Below are 16315 nucleotides of genomic sequence, written 5' to 3'. Positions count from 1 at the left end.
GAATAGTGCTGCTTTGAACATGAGATATTATAATATTTATAAGTTTTTGTGTGGATGTATGTTTTCAATTTTCTTGGGATTGGGATTTCTAGGAGTACAATTGCTGGGTCATATGGTAATTCTATATTTAACCTTTTGAGGAACCGTCACACTGTTTTTGCAAAGTGGCTGTACTATTTTACATTTCTATCAGCAATGTAGGAGTGTTCCAATTTTTCCACATTCTTACCAACACTTGTTATTGTCTGTCGTTTTTATTATAGCCATCCTAGTGGGAGTGAAATAGCAGAAGGTTACAGTGCTATAACTTATTATAAGCAAGATACTGGATTATCGCAGTAGTTCAGGTGTAAAATGTTAAGAGAACAAGAGGGCTCCAGAGGAATGAAATGAAATGATCAAGCAGGAAAATATTACTGATTGAGAAGTGGATTTTAGTAACAATCTCGATGTAGGAAGAAAAAAAGACTCACTTGTAATAAAGCTTTGAGTTTGGTAGCTTGAAAGAATGATGGTATTAATCAGAGAAATAGATAATTCTAGAAAGGAATCTGAAATAAGACATTCTTGACATATTTGAGGAAGCTATACAATGCAAATAAATAATTATCAGGCAGGTGAAGTTCAGGAGGTCAGGGTTGGAGACAATGAACTATGTCTTGCTCTTAGAAAGGATCACAGAAACATTGGTAACACTAGAAAAGGGTCACTGTCTGTACATGCATCAATTCCTAAGGCTGGGTTTAGCAATGTATGGACTAAACACTGAGGAAGGCAGAGCAACAGACCTATACACTTGCTTTCCAGTTTTCTGTTTAAAATAGTAAAACAAAACTTAAACAGTAAAAATAACATATTCTTTACACTCAGAGTTTTATTGGAACTTTACCTGCAAGTCCCTTGACTTGGTATTAAGTTTTTACCTAAAACATTGGGGCATTCAGGACAGCGGTGCCCTTGGTGTGAGCGGGTTTAGTGGGACTGACCTCTGAGGCTGGCACAGGATTGGGAGTCCTAGAGGAATGAGTGTCACTACAAGCAGTTATCTGGTTGGCTGGGAACCCAGCTGGCAAACTATCAAGGAGGAAAGTGAAGTTCCAGTTTTCTATGCCTCAAAGATCCCCCTTATAAAAAGAGGCCATCTCAACAAATAGAATGTACACCTGTAAGAGACCACAGGTCTCTTGTTAGAACACAGTTCCTCAGTGGTCAACAGTCCTGGCTTTGTTCCGTTTTGGAATGTCTCCAATATGATAACATTCAGGAATCAATACAGTGATAACTCGTGTGCTTGGGCACCTGTTTTGAAAGAGAAGTTTAGTGACACTATTTAGGAGGCTGTGGTAAATATTCTTAAAGAAGATGCAGAATACTGGCAGTCAGCTTATACACTGAGTTTCCCCTCTGACCTGATCCTCTGAGACTATAAGAAAAGTCTCTTAGAATGCAAAGAAGAATAAACAGGAGGATAACTGTTGCTGAAGACAGGTTCAGACAAGAGAGAGAGATTAAGAGAGATCTAAGAATGAAAGCCTATGAGTTCATTTAAATGTTCTTACTCCCACACATGTCTACATTTTTAATTAAATGAAATAAACCTCACCGTCAAAGTTGCAGTCTTACTAAGGGTATGCGGTTCCAAGGCAGATTTTTCTTTGTTCCCCTAAACTGAAACCTATTCTGGTATATTTTACCTGCATCAACTATTTGCTGTTTTAAAGGGTAATATGTACTTTCTACAATATTTTTTCAGAATGTAGAAGAAAAATAACAAAAGTAGCTAAGATTTATTGACAGTCATTTAATCCTCAAAATTCTATTTGTCATGCCCCTTCGCACACATTTTGCAGGTGGCAGGCCTCCGGAGCCTGTGCTCTCATATCTACCAGGCCTCACAGCCTGCACCTGCTAAGATTCAATGAAGAAAATGTCTCAATTTGGTTAAAGAGAAGTTACCGTATATTTCAAACCCTAGAAGCAGATACTTGCTCTCAAAAAGTAAACGCAACTTTTCTCTGCAAACTAGTCACTCCACCTGTAAACATGTATGTATCAATATGAGCTATGCACTGGGTATAGAAATCTTTCTTTGAGGCCTTAAATACATTATCCTTTCAACAGCTGGATCCATCAATGATCAAAAGTCATTAAATACTTTTGTTACAGGATGATCTAGCCCTCCCCTCCCTTCCCCCCCCCCCCCCCCCGTGGATATTTTTGCCATTGATTTTTAGAGAGAGTGGGAGGAAGGGAGGGGTTGGGGGTTGGGGGTTGGGGAGAGGGAGAGGAAGCGGGAAGGAAAGAGAGAAAGATTGACTGGTTACCTCCTGCAAGTGTCCCGACCAGGGCCGAGGATGGAACCTGCAACCCAGGTACTTGCCCTTGACTGGGAATGAAACCCGCGACCTTCGGTGCGAGGGCCGACGCTCTAACCACTGAGCACACCGGCCAGGGCTCCTCTGCCTCTTCAAAGCTCCTGAGCAATAGGTGTTCCCCTCTGCTGTCATGCTGCCTTGGCGGCCTCCCAGTTCAGTGTGATCGCCCTCCAGGTGCAAACGGTGTCAGACTGGAGTTCACTGAACAGCAGGTTACTGACCTCAGAATATCCCCACAAAAACAGAGTTTTTCCCCTTTCTCCCTCTCTCCTCGCTCTCTCTTACACACACCCACACCCTCTTTCTGCAAGTAAATGGCCGCAACTGTACGGTGCCCAAAGGGAAGTGCTATTTCAGAATGTCAACTACTTGGCAGCAATGGCTGTTCTATTAGTGCTTTAAAAAAAAAATCACCCCAGTAGTCAAAGCTCTAAAAAGAAAACTAAAGGAAGTCCTCTTGCATATTTCCTCCCTGCACTTCTAGCATATTTTTCCTTGGTGACTCCAAGGAAAAAAATCAGTAAGCACTTACAGAACAAGTTCCAGTAAGATAAAAACACCAAATAAGATTGTTTCTAATCAACAGCTTTTATAGAACTAAAATTTCCAATCAAAGCTGAAATACGAGCCAGCAGTCACAAACTGTTTGGTATAGTATTTCCACTGCACAAAGAAATAATTTAAGAACCAAACACAGAAATGAATTCTGTACAGGTATGAATTCACTCGGCATTGTTTGTAGATTATCTTTTCAACTTCTATATCTTCCAGAAACAAACGAAAGGCAGGGAGGGGGCATGAGGAAATAGATATTAAAAAAAACACGCACCAAAAACCCCCCCACAAAATCCAAAGTGGAAAATGCACATTAGGAGAAAACACTAAGTAAAACCAAGCAGAAAAAGCCTATACAAATTCTTGCATCTGGAACACAAACATTTCTACGACACTCTTACACCTGCTGGTACTTGACCTCTTTGGTCAGAGACCGGGCTATTATAAACCAATGGAGATGTGCCCAGTATCTTAACTCTGAAAAGCCAGTACGGGATATGGATTATTTTTCATCCACTAAAACAGGAAACATAATTCTCTACAACAGAATTGCCTTTCCCAATGCCCAAGGATTTGGGGGATCCTCTCTAGAAATTACATGTAATGAAAGAGAAGAAAGGGGTATATGAGAAGAAAAGGGCATGTGCCGATTTTAATGGTTCGTCTGCGATTCCTCATTTCTCCACACAAGGAAGATTAGGTATTGGTGAGGGTGTTTATACGGCTGATTGACTGCAGGACAATAATGTTACTGGGAGCTAAGTTTTGAGCTGAATTTCAGAAGAAGCTTCTTCCCCATAACTTCCATAAGCAAACTAAGGAAGACAAGATCATTAAAGTATGTGTCCATCTCAGGTTCTAGTTCTGACACTGATACTCCATAACTTCGTGACTTTGAGCCAATCACTTAAGGAAACAGACGACTACAGATGTCTGTAAAATGTTGAATTGTATTGTCTCTGTTCCTAACCAGATTTGGGGCTTTATGATTCCATGACTTAGATATCTAATTTGATGCAGATGGAAAAAAAAAAATGTAAAAAAAGAGGTACTGCACAAATGAGTTCGAGTTATTAAAAACATGAACAAAATTATATTGGTAGAGTTACCCCAATTTAAATACACTTAAATATTAAAACTTTATAATGAATAAACTTTAAATTGTAATATGTAACTGTAACTGAGAGTCACAACGCTAATTACTGATTCCAAAGCAATTTTTACAATGTATATTCTATTCCTTTAGATACAGTAATTTTATAAGTGATGTAATGGAATTTTCAGAGTAATGAGGTTGCTACCATGGCTCATTTAGATTGAATTGCTAATTACATCCATTTATAACAGTCATAGACTGAGGATCGATAACCTGGTAGACCCTAACTGCTTTTTAAAAAACTGCTTCAAACCTATAACATTAACCTAGATATTTAAAAAATGAGTTCATTTCCTCTACTCTTTAAGAAAATTATTAGGTGTATATTAACCCCACCTTCCCATTTCCTTAAGACATGGGAAGTAAAAGAATACATTTTTAAATCTATTAAATATGATATAAATGATTCAATTATGAAAGGATGCTGTAAATCATGAGCTATATGAGTGAAGGTTTAAAACCATTACATTAATAATATCAATATAAACATCAAAGGATCAATGAGAAAAATTCTAATGCTTGATAAGACGACAAACGGTATATAAAGTAAAATTTTATACTATATATAAAATTTCCAACATTTAATGTATGACCATTTTTAAAAAGCAATGTTACTTCAGTTATAATACTGTCTACATTCTAAAACTTTAAACAAGGAAAATTCATCAAACCTTACTTCCAATAAGGCAAAGGAGAGAGAAAAACAAATTTCCCAAAGATTCTAATCTTATCTTGTTCCTTAAAATGGAATATTATACTCAAATGACTTCAGAACACATAGAAAAACTCCAGTGTTATGATTACCTGGATTGTTAAAATAAATTATGCATTTTGGCCCCGGCTGGTGCACGTTGGATTCCCGGTCAAGGGCACAAGGGCACGTACCTGGGTTGTGGGTTCACTCCCTGGTTCCGGGCACGTATGGGAGGCAACAGATATCTATGCCCCACCCCCTTCTCCACATCCTTGGGTGAAGATTAAAAAAACCCAGCAGTTTACTAAACATCACTTAAGACAAATGATGATTCTCCTTCCAAAATATGAAGAGCTGGCATGTCAAAAACACAAGTCCCAGTGCTGCAGGAGGCTCCTAGGGGCCATCTACAGGCCTAGATTATTATAGCTGATGGGCTGTGGGGAGGTTTAGGGAATCATGAGGAGAGAGCCCCATGGCTTAGGACAGCAGAATTCTCCAGCTCCCTTGGACATGTTTCCGTAACCATCAGCATAGCCACGCTCATGTACACCTGCCGCATGGCGGTTCTGGCTGTTTATATGATTCTTAGACGGGATAAAAAAGGCATTAAGCAAATGTTAAAAGTCTTTGCAAATCTACCACTTGTTATTGGAGAAAATGTAACTATTAACTTTGGCAATAGCTAGGAAGCAACATCATGGGGAAATCTGATGGAAGGAATGAAAAATTAAAGATGAAAGGTGTTTTTTCCCTAAAATTAACTATGAAAATTATATAAAATATTTTATGACAATTTTAAAATTATTGAAAAATAAAAATATAAGATTAAACCTTTAAGTAATGACCAGGATGACAGAATTGAAGTATATTCCTCCCTAAATAAAGAAGACATTTAGTATAAAAAGATGTAAATTCAATCACACTTAAGACTAGAGAGTCATGTAAATGAATGAGAAATCCTAATAGATATTTTAACAACAAAATTTTGGCATAATACTTTTCATAAAACTATCATTTTCATGTTAAACTGGACTTTCATATATTAAATTTCCTGGAGATGCTGTACAACTATTCCTACTTAAAAGATTTCTTATGAACAAGCATATCATAAAGATGAAGAAATGGCAGCCAAATTAAACAATATTTGATGCTATGTTAGAGATGCAGGAGGTGCTCTATATAGAACTGCAATTTTTGAAAATGTTTTTATTTTTTATTGACTAGATCTTCTAAGTGAAATATACAAATTTAAAGGGGACAGGATTTGTTGTTGTCCTCTTGTTGAAAGGGATTAAAGTTACCTAGCAACCACTGTGTTGTAGAAACCAAAAGAAGAGTTGGTTGTCTACAACCACTTTCTCTAATACACAAGAGTACAAGCAAGTAGAAAAGCACTATTTGTGCTATGGTGTGTCAAGACATGATAAAGTAAAAATCATCAAGAAACTCCCAGGAAAAAGAAAGCCTCTAAAAGCATATTAATTGTAACTCTATTGAGAGTCACAAATCACTCAGAGAGAGACACATGCACACTCCAAAAAAGGAAATAACAAAAGACTTGGCCAAAGATTATATAGAGGGGAGTTGACAACAGAAACTTTTTAAAGGTCTTTAAAATCTTCTACGCAGAAATATAAATGAGCATAATAATGGTGATAATAATTTAGAGAGCCAGAGACTTCATTTTAAAACTTACTTTTAGAGAGGCAAACAAGGAACAAAAGTCTGAGTTATAAAGAATGCTAAAAGGACAATACCAATTAGAATGTGAAATATAGTTTGTGATAGTGGTAAATAATGAAGAATATTTACATTTCAGAAAGTTTTCTTTGTGTCATGGTATTTCAGTATACAAAAAATAAGCTCTGAAATAAATGTAACTTTGCTCCCTAGTATCGAACACACTATATATACTTTAAAACAAAAGAGCTCAATAATTATAGAACACGTGTTCATGTATTTTAAACGTATGCAAATAAAAAAGAGCAGATGTGAGAGTTTGTTTTCTCCTCTTTGTATTAATGGCACAGGTTTTGGAAGGGGGCAGTATTTTTAGGCAGTGAAAGAATAAAATCGCCATTTTTGAGTCATCACTGAGAAAAGAGGAGTTTGGAAATAAAGGATCCACTGACTCTGTCTTTAGAGAACGTTGTCTAGGAAAAGCCCTTTACACCAAATTAACTGGGGTTCCCAGGCCATGGAAACCAATGTTAAACATCCTGACTCTGTTGACTCTGAGTGGATAGGAAGCTAAATGAAAATGGGAGCACCTAACTCCTCATACTTGAGAATGTGAAAGTGTCATTTCTAAGAAAGATTGTCAGTGGACCAGAGAGGCATACCTGCTCTAACCTCTAACACCAAACCAGAAAAAACAGAATAGAAACAAATACCTGAACAACTATTAGTAGATGCATGCTATTTCAGCTCAGCAGCCATTAAAAGCCAGATACTTTGCATGCTAGAAAAAATGCTTTCCTTTTGAGAAAAAAATGACTAAAACTAAAGAACCTAATAGTGAGATCAACTTAATCAGGTCCTACTGGGAATGCAACTGCTTTAGAGACCTTCACTGTAGATGAAGTTGTTTTTATTTTAATTTTTGAAATGTTTTTATATTTACTGCTGAAAGTACTACAGATGTCCCTTTTCCCCCCAGCTGATAGTCTTATAGTGAGATGTCAGTGTTCCCTCCACGTGCCCTCCAGGTTTATGTGTCAGGTGATCTCTAGAGCCACGAATGATGTCATGCTTTATCAGAAAGCGTATCAGAGGTGACGTAAACCATCAAAGTGTAATGACTAACCAAAAACAAGTTTCTATTAAAAGCAGTCATTTCCTAAATGAAGAGAATATATACCCTTTATCTTTCTGAGCAGTGATGAAGGGGGAAATCCTCACATAAAACCAAATAAGACTTCATCTTCCACGCTGAGAAAAGGCATGGTGTCTGTAGGCACATGAATCTGGCTCATAGCCTGAAGTACCATGGGCACTGAAGCTAACTGAATTGTGCCCATTAACTGACTCCCTCCTATCCCCTCCTCCACTTGCCTTTCTATGACTGACTGGTGCTAAAAGTTCATTGCAAATAAAGTTGTGGTCCAATTAAGGAGATCAGGTTCTTTTCCTCAACCTCAGGTTGAAAAACTGAGAGTCAAAAGAGGACTTGAACTGAAACACTACAGCTACCCACAAGGAGGAAACGATATGCTTTTATTGCCTCGCTTATTTTCTTTCTGTAAGTTTAAGATTTTTTTCTGGCTGTTTTACATTTTTTAATTAATAAACTTTATTTTTGAGGACTGATTTAGGGTGACCGTACACGTTAGCAAAGTACAGAGTAGTCATACACTTTGTCCACACACATGTATCCCCCCCCCCAACATCCCTGACCACAGTGGTCATTTTTTACAGCTGAAGAACCTACACTGGCACATCATTATCACCCAAAGTCCATAGTTTCCATTAAGGTCACTCTTGGTGGTATACATTCTGTGAGTTTTGACAGATGTGAAATGACATGTATCCGCCACTGTTGAACATTATAGAATAGTTTCACTGCCCTAAAAATCCTGTACTCTGCCTATTCACCCCTTCCTACCCTTGAGTCCCTGGAAACCACTAACCGTTTTACTGTTTCCATAGTTTCACCTTTTCCAGAACGTCATACAATTGAAATCAAGCTGTATGTGGCTTTTAGAAAATGACTTATTTCACTTAGTAATATGCATTTAAGGTTCCTCCATGTATTTTCATGGCCTGGTAGCTTATTTCGTTTTAGTGCTGAATAATATTCCATTGTCTGAATACCAGTTTGCGTACTCATTCACTGACTGAAGGGCGTCTTGGTTGTGACTAAGTTTTGGCAATTGTAAAGAAAGCTGCGAGACACATCCATGAGCAAGTTTTTGTCTAGGCATTACTTTTCAACTCTTGTGTGTAACTACCAAGGAGCATAATTGCTGGATTGTACGGTTAGAGTAAGTTTAATTTTGTAAGAAACTGCCAAACTTTCTTCCAAAGTGGCTGTGTCATTTTCCACTCCCACCAGCAGTGAATGAAGAGTTTCTGTTGCTCCACATCCTCGCCAGCACTTGGTGTTGCCAGTTTTTGGGTTTTGACCGTTCTAATAGTTGTGTAGTGGGATCTCACTGTTGTTTTAATTTGCAATTCCCTAATGACATCTGATGTTGAGCATCTTTTCATATTCTTAGTTGTCATCTGTACATTTTCTTTGGTGAGATGTCTGTTCAGGTCTCTTGCACATTTTAAAAATCAGGTTGTTCGTTTTTTTGTTTTAAGAGTTTGAAGAGTTCTGTATATTTTGAATAAAGTCTTTTATCCTATATGTCTTTTTGCAAATATTTTCTCCCAGTTTGTAGCTTGTATTCTTACCCTGTTGACACTGAATTTAGCAGAGCAGCAGCTTTTTATTTTAATGAACTCCAGCTTAAAAATTATTACTTTCAAAGATCATGGTCTTTGGTGTTGCATCTAAAGAGTTATTGCCATACTCAAAGTCATCTAGGTTTTCTCCTTTGTTATCTTCTAGGAATTTTATAGTTCTGCATTTTACACTAAGGCCATGATCCATTTGGTGTTAATTTTTGTGAAGAGTGTAAGATCTGTGTCTAGATCCATTTCATTGCATGTGGATGACCAGTTGGTTAAGCACCATTTGTTGAAAAGATTGTCTTTGTTTCTAGTCTGCCTTTGTCAAACAAAGATCAGTCAACTATATTTATGTGTGTCTACTGCTGGGTTCTCCATTCTGTTCCACTGATTCTTTGCCTATCCTTTCACTAATGCCATGCTGTATTAATGGTTGTAGCTTTGTAGTAACACGTGAAGTCAGGTTGTGTCAGTCCTCCACCTTCTAATCCATCAATATTGTGCTTGAATATTGGGTTTTCTGCTTTTCCACTTAAAATTTAAAATCCATTTGTTGATAATCACAAAATAACTAGCTGGGATTTTGACTGAAATCATGTTGTTTATATAAATTAAGTTGTGAAGAACTGATATCTTGAGATAATATCAAGTCCTCCTATCCACGAATGTGGACTATCATTCCATTTATTTAGCTATTTTTTTGATATCTTTCATCAGTTTTATATTTTCCTCATATAGATATTGTACAATTTTTAAAAGGATATATACTTAAGTATCTCATTTGGGGGGATATTAATGTAGGTGGCATTGTGTTTTCAATTTCAAATTCCATTTGTTCACTACTGGTACATAGAAAATGGACTTTTATATATTAACCTTATACCCTGTAACTTGCTATAAATGATTAGTTGCTGGAGTATTTTTGTTGATTATTTCAGATTTTCTACATAGAAGGTCATGTCATCAAAGAACAAAGGCAGTTTTATTTCTTCCTTCCCACTCTCTTATTTGTTCTCATTGCATTAGCTAGGACTTCCAGTACTATGTTGAAAAGTAGTAGTGGGAGGGGACATCTTGTCTTGATCCTAATCTTAGTGGAAAAACTTTGAGTTTCTTATCATTAAGTGTGATGGAGGCTGTAAGTTTTGTTTTATAGATGGTTCTTTATCAAGTTGAGGAAGTTGCCCTCTATTCCTAGTTTGCCATGAGTTTTTATCATAGTGTTAGATTTTGTCAAATGCTTGTTCTGTGTCTACTGATAAAATGATGTGTATTTCTCTTCTTTAGCCTGTTAATATGATTAAGTCACATTAAATGATTTTTGAATGTTGAATTACCCCTGAATACCTGGCATAAATCACACTTGGTCATAGTATATAATTCTTTTTATACATTGTGGTATTTAATTTGCTAATATTTTGCTGAGGATTTCTGCATCTATGTTCATGAGAGATATTAATCTATAGTTCCGTTTTCTTACAAAGTCTTTGTCTAGTTTTGGTATTAGGGCAACGGTCTCATAGACTAAGTAGGGAAGTATTCCCTCTGCTTCTTTCTCTGAAAGAGACTGTTACAAATTAGCATATTAACTGCATGTTTATAATCATTTTCTCGATGTGTATGTTGACAAAGATCTATGGTCATTTTTTTCAATTTTTAGACTTTTTCAGTTTTATTTTAAGAGATCATGTTCACTTTCCTCTGTAACAAACTTAAAAGATATCCATCCATCCACTTGGTCAGATTTATTTACTCTTTAGCAACTGAAGCATTAAATGATAACAAATTTTGGTCTCAATCTTTAATAACATCATAGTCATCATATTTGAAATTGTTTAGCTTTCTCATGCGGGTAAAAACAAACAAACATAAACCTTTATACTATTCCCTAATAGTTCTGCAGCACAATTTTAATAACAAGTTTACCAATAATTGAACAATTTATATGACGTAGGCAGATATATATCAAGAATAATTATCAAGTGGCCAGCCAGTCTAGTATGTCAAGAGCTGTGACAAAGATCTATGATCTTTTGAAGTCATTGCTACCTACCATTAAGAAATTATATACACTATTTTTATAGGCGTGAGCAATATGTTTATATTTCCATGTATGCATCTACCCTCAGTCAATATTTTGTTAAATGAAGTCCTGAAGAAGTCTCAAGATTTTTCCTAACTGGTATTAATTTCTGTTCAATTATAATCCTGTTTATATACATCAGTGTGTTGAGAGGAGTTCTCTGAAGAACATTAGTCTGAGTTCAAGGATATTTTAATTTACTATGTAATTCATATCTGACTAAATGGATTTTTGCATTAACTGAGTATTAAAGAAAATACATCAGCAAATTTCTCTGAATTTCCCCTAGTTCCATCAACTGCATTCATGTAGCAAATACATCACTTTCAAAACTGGACTTTATTTCCTTTACTTACTAAAATGACATTGTTATTTCAAGTTTTTCAATAGACTGATTTTTTTTCCCCTCAAAGATTAATCCAGGAATTTGTCACTTTAACAAATTGAACACAGTAAATAGCAATTTTATGCACATTTTTCTTTAGGGATTAAAAACAGGTAAAATTTTTCCCCTTTGTCTTGGCATGCAGGAGTGAACTTCCTCTTAAAAACAAAATCTACATTCTTCAGAGGATCTAAGAAACAGGGCACTTTTTCACATCATCTATTCTCTGAAGGGATGGATACTTAACATTTGGTTTAAGAAATGTGTTGGAGAGGATGTGAAGAAAAGGGAACCCTTGTGCACTGTTGGTGGAATTGTAAACTGGTGCAGCTACTGTGGAAGACACTTTGGAGGTTCCTCAAAACATTAAAAAAGAGAACTATTATATGACCCAGGTATTTCACTTCTAGGTATTTATCCAAAGAAATCCAAAACGCTAATTTGAAAAGACATATGCATCCCTATGTTCACTGCAGCAATAACCAAGAAATGGAAGCAACCTAAGTTCCATCAACACATGAGTGGACAAAGAAGATGTGGTACATATATACAATGAAATGTTACTCATCCATAAGAAAAAGAAATCGCCATTTGCCACATGGATGGACCTAGAGGGTATTATGCTAAGTGAAATAAGTCAGATAGAGAAAGACGAATACCATATGATTTTACTTATTAAATGAACAAACAACACAGAAACAGACTCATAGAGCAAACTGATGGTTGCCACGTGGGAGGGGGTGTTGGTGGGCTCGGTGAAAAAGGGGAAGGGGTTAAGACATACAAATTGGTAGTTACAAAATAGTCCTGAGGATATAAAGTACAGCATAGGGAATATAGTCAGTATTATTGTAACAACTATGTATGGTGTCGGGGGTATTAAACTTATTGGGGGATCACTATATGTTATATAAATTTTTCATTACTATGTTATACAGCTGAAACTATTGTAATATTATATGTCAACTGTTATTAAATTTTAATTTTTATTTTATTTTTTTATGTTTTTATTGATTTTTAGAGAGAGAGGAAGGGAGAGGGATACAGAGATAGAAACATTGATGAGAAAGAAACATCATCAATCGGCTGCCTCCTGCACGCCCCGTAGTGGGAATCGAGACCAAAACTGGGGCATGTGCCCTGACCGGGGATTGGGTCATGGGTCCTGATTCATGGGTTGACACTCAACCACCGAGCCACACCAGCAGGGCAGATTTTTTTTTAATTTATGAAAAAGCAAATGAAGTTTAGTTTATGGAAATAAAACCAAAGTACCTTTGCTCTCTGTGCTGTCAGAAAAGCAATACAAACGCATAACATAGTAGCAGCACAGCCAACGTAGAAAAAATTAATTGTCCCTATCAATTTCATTACCAAAAATGTGTCGCCCTGGCCAGTGTGACTCAGTGGTTACAGCATCGGCCTGTGCACTGAAGGGTCATAGGTTAGATTGCTGGTCAAGGGCAAGTACCTGGGTTGCAGGTTTGATCCCTGGCTCTGGTAGGGGCATGTGCGGGGGCAACCAATAAATGTCTCTCTCACATCGATGTTTTTCTCTCTCTCCCTCTCTTACTCTCTCTCTCTCCTCCACCCCCCCAAAAAAGTATGATTTAACAGAACACTTCTAATGAATACTTTTTTTCCTCACTGAAAGATTCTCTTTTTAAGTTGGGAGAAGAGTTAATAAGTTTCACCTTTTAAGGCCCCTAATATTCTCACATTATGAGAAATATTGCAGAAAGTATAATCTGTAGGAAACCCTGAATTAAACCTTCATAGTTCTGAAGTGTTTATACAGGCTTTTGAATGTAATACTATTTTTTTCCCTTGGAAGGAAATTAAAAGGTCACTTACAAAATGCAATGAAACAAATATTTATTTAACATTTGTAATATGCTGCAAGTAGTCATGTATAATATATACCTAACTATGCTGGATTTGAAGTTCAGAGGAATTTCAGAAATGTTATTTTGTCTAAGTCCTTCATTTAACAGATGAGGAAATACGCAGTAAGCATCCTGCCCAGCATCACATCAAAAGCCAAATATTTCATTTAAAGGAAACAATTCCTTTTTGTTGAGAGAAGGGGAAATCAGTAGATGAGGTCCAATCATAAAAACAATAACAACAGTAGAAAAAATACATTCAGAACACTATGGATTTATTTTTGCCACTTTTAAAATGAATTAAAAAAGGTATTTCAAAACCAGTAGAAACTTATATATGAAGAATTATCTACCTAGAACTATGTTTCACTATGAATAAATGCCAAAGATACTCAGACTCAGAACTAAGGAACCAGTGAATGAAGCGACCTCATCATGATAGAAAATACTAAGAGATATTGGAAATGGTGCTATTCCTCCTACCAGGAAAGGAAGCTGGTAGTCACACAACTGAAAGAAAGGAAGAAGGAAGAACACAGGCCATGCTCATCTTTCAGGAGGCCATAGCTCCAAAAGAAATCTATTTATAAATCACTGTCTAAAACTTCAAGTAGTTTTGCAAATCACACTTATATTTTAAAGTAGCCACAAAAGTCTATTGCACACACAATGTAACTGAAATATTATCCAATTATAATAACATCAGAAAAGAGTACAGTTGCCAATATTTTAATAATATTTTAGCTATAAATGTTTCCTTGGCCCCAGAAGCTCCTGGAAGATTGGCTCAGCTATACCACATGGATATGAAAGCTTAATTTCACTTATAATGGGAGCTCAATGGATATTTTATCTATCTTTAATTTCTGACAGAAATAAGGAGAGAAAACACAACACTGGTAGACTTAAAGAGAAAAGCTGTAAAAATATATCACTGCCATTTATTTTTTACCATTCTCATTCACTCATACATTCGACAAATATTTATCAAGTGCCTACCATGTGCCAGCCACTGTTTTCTGTAATGAGGCTCTACGTCAGTGACCTAACTCATGCCCCTGTTCTCAGAGAACTCACATCTACTGGGGGGAGCAGACAATAAATGAAAATTTTAAAACAACTTTAAAAAAATGAATACTCTGCCAAGTGATAATAAACCTTATAAAAGATAATAAACCTTATGAAAGAAAAAAATAAACCTTGTAAAAAGTCACAGTTCTGTCAGATAGAATGGTTAGGGAATGTGTTCCTGAAAAATGTAACAATCGAGGAGAGATCCAAAGGAAGGGAAGAAACACATGTGGATACCTGAAGGAAAAGTGTTCCAGGAAGAGGGAACAGCAAGTGAGAAAACTGGGAGGGAACAGCACCTCTTTCCAGATTGTACAGGATCATTTAACACTGAAAAGGATGCCTAGCCACATCTGGACTTAGATTTCCCCCCAAGCTGTTAACTTTCTAGTGGAATTTCAGAGCTTAAAAGACAAAGATCCTAGTAAGTATTTCAGTAAGAAAAAGGGCATCTAAAAAAAAGAAATCAAATTTGTATCAGATCTCTCCTAAGCAAAAGTGGATGGAAAAGAGCAATATAATATACCAATGGCTCCCAAATTCTGAGGGAAAATTTGTATCCAGGATCATATACACAATAATTTATCAATTAACTCCGAGAAATAATTTAAGGTATTTTGGACATGCTAGGACTCAGTTTGCCTCATACCCAACATTTCTGGAAGAAGAAAAAAATTTGATAATGTATGCCAGTTTAAAAAAACACACAAAAGAATCAAATACACAGAAAGACATGGGACTAAAGTAACAGTGGACCCAAGCAGAAGAATAAAGAAAAGAAACTCTAATTCAGAATAGAAAAATCAGAGAGCATAGAGAATAATGACTTTAAGAAGAAAGTCACCAATAGCATAATTAAGAAATTGGAAAAAATCATTGCAATATGATGAAAACATAGGTTTCATCTATCAAGAAGAACAAAGGAGATTAAAATTTTCAAGAAAAATTAAAAGCTTGCAAGAAAATCTAAGACCAAAAGTGAAGGAAACTAAAATATGGCAATCTTTTGAGGAATTAAAGAAATTTAAGAAAGTGGAATCCATTGTACCTTGAAGCTTATATCATCATCCTTGGAACAAATCCAGTTTTAGTGCTATGGGGTCATTTTTTCTTCTCTACGTGTTCAACCATACCACCTGGTATTATTAGTGCACTCTATTTATTACAATGACAACATTGTAAATGCTTTTTCTTTTTTTTTTTTCCCAAAGCACAGGAGAAATAGCTACAGATGCAGAACAGAATATAAATATTACAAACTTAGCAATATAGAATAATGGTATAGAATCCAGAAGTCATCAGAAGGCAGGGAAAGGAAAGTAGAAATGAGGAATACTAATTTTCACAACTTACATGGTGGGAAAGCTATGGTCTGACACTGGTAATTTTGAAAATTAAATGTATTACTATAGGAGACAATAAAAGCATACTTCTGATTGTGTTATTTAAAATTGTCTGGCTTTGTCATGGTAATGACAATGCACTTGTAATTTCTGAAAAGTCACTGTAGAAAATAACCAATCAATCACACATACACCCTTCTGTGCTCCTTGTTTCCCAGAAATGATAGGTCAGACTTAGAATGGTATTCAAGAGTATTTCCAACCTACACACAACAATCAGTGTATCAGGAAGTATGTATGTGTGTTTGAGGGTCTGTCATGCACTTGGTTACACACTAATTATTGTGGGGGATTCAACAAACACACAAG

General features: G+C 36.0%; 1 protein-coding gene across 2 annotated transcripts in view; it reads right to left on the bottom strand.

Moving 5' to 3' along the window:
* Positions 1–16315, bottom strand: part of TET2 (tet methylcytosine dioxygenase 2) — a 106334-nt gene that overhangs the window by 75459 nt on the left and 14560 nt on the right. The gene's annotated exons all lie outside the window — the stretch shown is intronic.

This window comes from Miniopterus schreibersii (genome assembly GCF_964146895.1).
Source record: "Miniopterus schreibersii genome assembly, chromosome: 1".
NCBI classification, from domain to species: domain Eukaryota; kingdom Metazoa; phylum Chordata; class Mammalia; order Chiroptera; family Miniopteridae; genus Miniopterus; species Miniopterus schreibersii.
Note: the sequence above shows the minus strand (reverse complement) of the source record. Positions and strands in the feature narration are given on the sequence as shown.